Source organism: Sapajus apella, unplaced genomic scaffold (assembly GCF_009761245.1).
Source record: "Sapajus apella isolate SASKATOON/1434 unplaced genomic scaffold, GSC_monkey_1.0 scaffold417, whole genome shotgun sequence".
Lineage (NCBI taxonomy): Eukaryota > Metazoa > Chordata > Mammalia > Primates > Cebidae > Sapajus > Sapajus apella.
The window spans coordinates 27,124-32,115 of record NW_022437353.1 but is presented as its reverse complement, the minus strand read 5'-3'; the positions used below and the strand labels follow the sequence as shown (position 1 = coordinate 32,115).

The 4,992-nt window shown below is 45.8% G+C and overlaps 1 long non-coding RNA gene across 2 annotated transcripts; it reads right to left on the bottom strand.

The window, feature by feature from the left end:
* Positions 1-779: 779 nt before the first annotated feature.
* LOC116545873 lies at positions 780-2,206 on the bottom strand. 2 transcript variants are annotated; one of them, XR_004266492.1, is made up of 5 exons: positions 2,105-2,206; positions 1,866-1,982; positions 1,394-1,426; positions 1,246-1,293; positions 780-1,079 (listed from the first exon to the last, which is right to left on the bottom strand). It is a non-coding gene; the product is annotated as an uncharacterized LOC116545873 (long non-coding RNA). The 2 variants fall into 2 exon arrangements; XR_004266491.1 differs by lacking the exon at positions 2,105-2,206 and having other exon boundaries at positions 1,866-2,094.
* Between the last annotated feature and the right edge of the window lie 2,786 nt (positions 2,207-4,992).

The window sequence follows — 4,992 nt, the reverse complement described above, 5'->3', positions numbered from 1 at the left end:
TTGAATGAATGATCACTGTAGAGCACCTCCCATTCTAAAGGCAGTATCTTTATTAACACAGACTCAGGCCAAGTGCTGTTTTGTGGCAGCTACAGCACAAGGTCCCCCAGTGCTGCTCGTGCCCTCCCTCCGCCAGCCCTCCTCCCACACCACCACCACGCTAAGATTGGCACTCTGCAGCACTTAATAAGGTTTCTTTCTTCAGCAAAGAACAGTTCTTGACTATGGACCCAATTTTATAAGCAAATGTAAATTGAAATTAAACTCTGCTTTATAGATTCATGGGTTGGGATTGGAGTCAGCACTAAGATCACTAGAACCAGGGCAGGGAGAGAGGGCAGGAGAGCAGGGCAGAAGAGGAGCCCTAGAAGGAGGGCAGGAGCTGAATGGGTCTGAAACTTTGTCTCAGAAACACAGAGACTCCGATGTGCAGGGGCTGCCCTGGGAGATGTCTTAGCTTCTGTGGTCACGGCTCCCACTGGACAAGTTTCCACTAAAGTGACAAGGACCATGGAGCAGTGAAGCTGACCCAGCTGAGGACTGACCACATAAAGCCCATGATGGAATCAACAGCAACTGGGCACAGGCCCCGTCCACACACGGCTCCTCACAGACTTCTCCATCCCCACCTGCAACAGACTCAGCACAAAAAACATTCAGATTCTGGAAGGTTCTCAGGTTTTTATTTCCTATTTCAAATTTTAGGAATTTACTAAATAACCATCAACATCTCATGGCAAATATTTGAGAAAACAAATTTATATTCAGATTCTATTTTCAGTAGGGAAGTAAGAAGTTGCAGCTCAGTGCACCATGAAGTTGAGACAGAGATGGAGATGCCCAGCCCCACCTCTCTGGAACAGGAAAGATGACTAGGGAGGGAACATAGGTTCAGCGTGGGGACAGCGGTCACGGTGGACACGGCTGGGCTGTTTCTTCACCTCCTCACATTATGCTAACAGGAATGCAGACAAATTCAGATGTTTTTGCAGAAAGTGATGCCAGAGGCTCTTGAAGTCATAGAGAGAGTTGTGAAGAAATCCTGAATCTTAGTCCCAAAACAAGAAAGCTGTCTCAGGCTACAGAAAACAATAGTCATGAATAAATTCAGATCAGTCATAGTAAGTGATGACACTCTGAACAGCCCATCACACATTCAAATGTCACAATCAAAGAATCACCATTACTTAGCCCTTTCCCCTCTGCCCCAACCCCCACCCACTTCAGGCACCCCCAAGGCCTCACCTTTACAAGCTGTGAGAGACACATCAGAGCCCTGGGCACTGTCGCTGCCTGGGGTAGAACAGGACCTGGTCAGAGCCCGCAGGAGAAGTGGGACAGGAGGAATTATCGGGTGGGTGAGCTCCTCCACACTCCCGCCCCCATCACTTACACGCAGCCTGAGAGTAGCTCCCTCTTTTTCCACCTGTGGGAAGAAAATGTCCTGTGAGTGGACAGGGAGGAGTCAGGGCCATGAGATCTTAGAGGAACCTCCTAATCTTGGACCCCAGAGAAGTTTCCAGAACTATACTACAGATGCAGGGCAGTATCAGGAAACACAAGGAAAGCAGGTGTGGGTCCTGGACCAACTGTCCTCCTAAGGCCTGTCCTTAGCAGGGACCTTCCCCTGACTTGTGAATGCTGGAATCAGGACCCCATCACCACAATCATCAAGGTGATACATCTGTTCTTTATTGTCACATATGCTTCACAAAAGAATAAGTGCTGGCACACAGGGCCCCAGGCTGGGTCAGCCCATGTGTGGATGGTGCTTCCCAGTAATGAGGCAGGACACATTTCTACCTGGGGTTTGAAATACCCAGTGGAACAAAAAACCCAGACCTCACCCCTCCACCTTTCCCTACCTGAGTTCTTCCCCCTCCACATCACAACAGCGACCACAGGTCCAGTGATCACAGATCCTAGGACAGCCAGGCCAGCAATGATGCCCATGATCAGGATGATGGGCTGGGAAGATGGCTCTGGGCAAAAGGGAGAAGGTGAGGGGCCCTGACCCCAGGCCTCAGCCCTGACCCTGCTGAAGGGCTTCAGAAGGGCTCCTTCTTTCCCTGAGAATAGATGTAACCACCATCCCCTTCCTTACCTCATCTCAGGGTGAGGGGCTCTGGCAGCCCCTTATGCTGCACATGGCACGTGTATCTCTGCTCTTCTCCAGAAGGCACCACCAGAACCACCCTCTTCTGGAAAGTTCCATCCCCTGTTGGCCTGGTCTCCATAAGCTTGGTGTCCTGAGTTTGGTCCTCCCCATTCTGCTGCCAGGTCAGTGTGATCTCCGCAGGGTAGAAGCCCAGGGCCCAGCACCTCAGTGTGGCCTCATGGTCAGAGATGGGGTGATGGGTCACATGTGTCTTGGGGGTTACTGACAGGAAGAATAAAAAAAATCAGGGAGCACGGAACTAAGACACCAACCAGGACGCAGGCACCTGGGATAATCTCCTATTCTTCGGAAAGTTCTAGTCTCTGAGGGAGGAACACCAGCTTCTGGTCCTGACCTGAGTGGAGGCCGAGGGACTCAGAAAATCTGGAATCAGACCTTCAAGTACATTGAGTATGAGGCAGAGAACAAGGCCTGAGAGAAAAATTCACAGTGCTCAAGGGTGCTGTGGATCTGTGACTCTGGTTGCTGCATTTAAAATTGTCTTCATTCCCTAGTGTGAGTTTCCCCGTGAGTCCAGAACATCTCCTGAATACAGAGAAGCAGGTTTGTTACTGTGTATTGCAACCGGCGGCCTGTAGTCATCACTCGGAGTTGCAAGAGCTCCATGCAGCCCCAATGCGGGTGCACGGCCTGTTTTCATCAACTGTGCACATCTAAGCAGTGTGCATATTTTATTTGGACACTTCGTATTTTTGTAACCCACTTTTCTTTCATCATTAAGAGGCCACTCGTTTTTAGGAAGTTCCACAAAATGTACTAAATACGAGTGCAGAGAACCCCCTGCTAGGCTCTTCCAGGGCTTTAGAATTCTTTCCCCTGCCCCTTTTCCTCACCTCCTGCTTCTCCAGCCCTTCTCTCTGCCCTCTCATCCCTCACACCCTCCTCTCCCCTTAGTCCCCACCACCCTGTCACTCCTGAATTGTGGCACTAACAGCGTCCCTCACTTCCTGCCCGTGTCTGTTCCCCACAGTGCTCAGCCCTCCTGCTAATGTGATTCAGGTCGTGTCATTTCTTCCCTTACAATGGTTGGATTCTGGTCTACCACTTTGCTATATGTTTTCAGTTTGTCTCATGTCTCACAGTTTCTGTTCCTCCTTTGTTACTTTCTTATGTGTCAAGTAAACATTTTTTAGCTTATGGTTTTAATTCTCCTAGTGGCTTTTGACTATGTTTCTTTACATTAATTTTTTGTTTTAATAATGGAAACCTGATTCCTTGACTTTTCACAGTGAAGTTCAGATAATGTTAAACTACATCCAGCAAAATAAAGGACGCTTCAAATGGTATAGTGTCATTTAACCTATCATTATGCTATTATTGTTGTATATATTACATCAATATACATTATAAACTCAACAATACAGATACAATACTTTTTGTTTTAGACAAGCAGTCATATGTCTTGAGGAAATTAAGCAAATGAGTGTGTGTGTGACATGTGTGTGTGCATCATTTCTGTTGTTAATTGTTCCTTTCTGTGTATCTGGGTCACCATCTAGGATCATTTCCCTTCAGCTTGAAGAACTTCATTTAAAATGACATGTAGTACAGGACCCCTAGGAAATGAGTTTATGGTTTTGATGATCTAAAAATGTCTTTATTTTTGCCTTCTTTCCCCCTTTTCTTTTCCATTTATTAGGGCATTTGTGCAATAAAGTTTACCAGTTTTAGCTTCACTTTTTGGTGAATATTGTTAACTATTTGTAGTTGTGTGACTACCACACTGCCCAGTGAAGAAACACCAAATGCAAAGACGCCCTTGCTAGGCTCCTCCACTGCTTTAGAGTCCTTTCTCCTGCTCCTTTTCCTCACCTCCTGCTTCCCCAGCCCTTCTCTCTGCCCCCTCATCCCTCACACCCTCCTCTTCCCTCAGATCCCACCGCCCTGTCAATCCAGAATGGTGGCAGTGTAGAGAACAGTTTCTTTTCCCTAAAAACTTTCTTTCTGTCCCTTTCTATTTAATCCCTGCCTCCCGCCCTCACCCCTTCCCTTCACTCAACCACTGATCTGCTTTCTGTCACTGCAGTAGTGAAATTTCTAGAATTTCATGGACATGCAATCATATGTTGTGTAGTCCTTTGTTTGGTCACTCAGCATAACAATGTTTCAGATGATGCCATTTATTCATTTTGTTGCTGAGCAGCTGCCAAGTATTGCTGGACTCCCAGTTTGCTCATTGGTTTCTCTCTTCTCCAATTGATAGACATGTGGATTACTCCAGTTAGGGTGTGTTATTAATGAAGCCACTATAAGTAACTGCTTACAAGAGTGGCCTTACATTTTTATTTCTTTTGGATAAATACATACTTTTGGGATCGCTGGGTCATGTGTAATGGATGGGCAGCTGTATAAGAAATTGCCACACTGCTTTACAAATTGGCTGCAACATTTTTTGCATTCCCACCAGCAATATCAGACATTGGCATTTGTTCCATATTCTTGCCAGTATTTAGACTTATCATATGTCTTTTTAACTTTACCTATTCTAGGTGATGAGTGATGGTTTCTCATTGTGATTTTAACTTTCACTTCTTTGATGACCAGTATTGTTTGCTATCTTTTCATGTTCATCTCAGTGACTTATCACATATATTTTATGAACTATTTTGCAATTTCAGTGATTAACTCCAGAGACTTTTTCAGAATTCTCTAGCGTCTTCTACATATGCAATGAAGCTGGTGACATAGAAAGATTTCATTTCTTTCTTTCTTATCTTTTGATCTTTTCGCTTTAACAGTTTTTTTATTTAGCAGGGATGAGATCTCACTATCAGGCTGGTCTCAGACTCCTGAACTCAAGTGATTCTCCACTT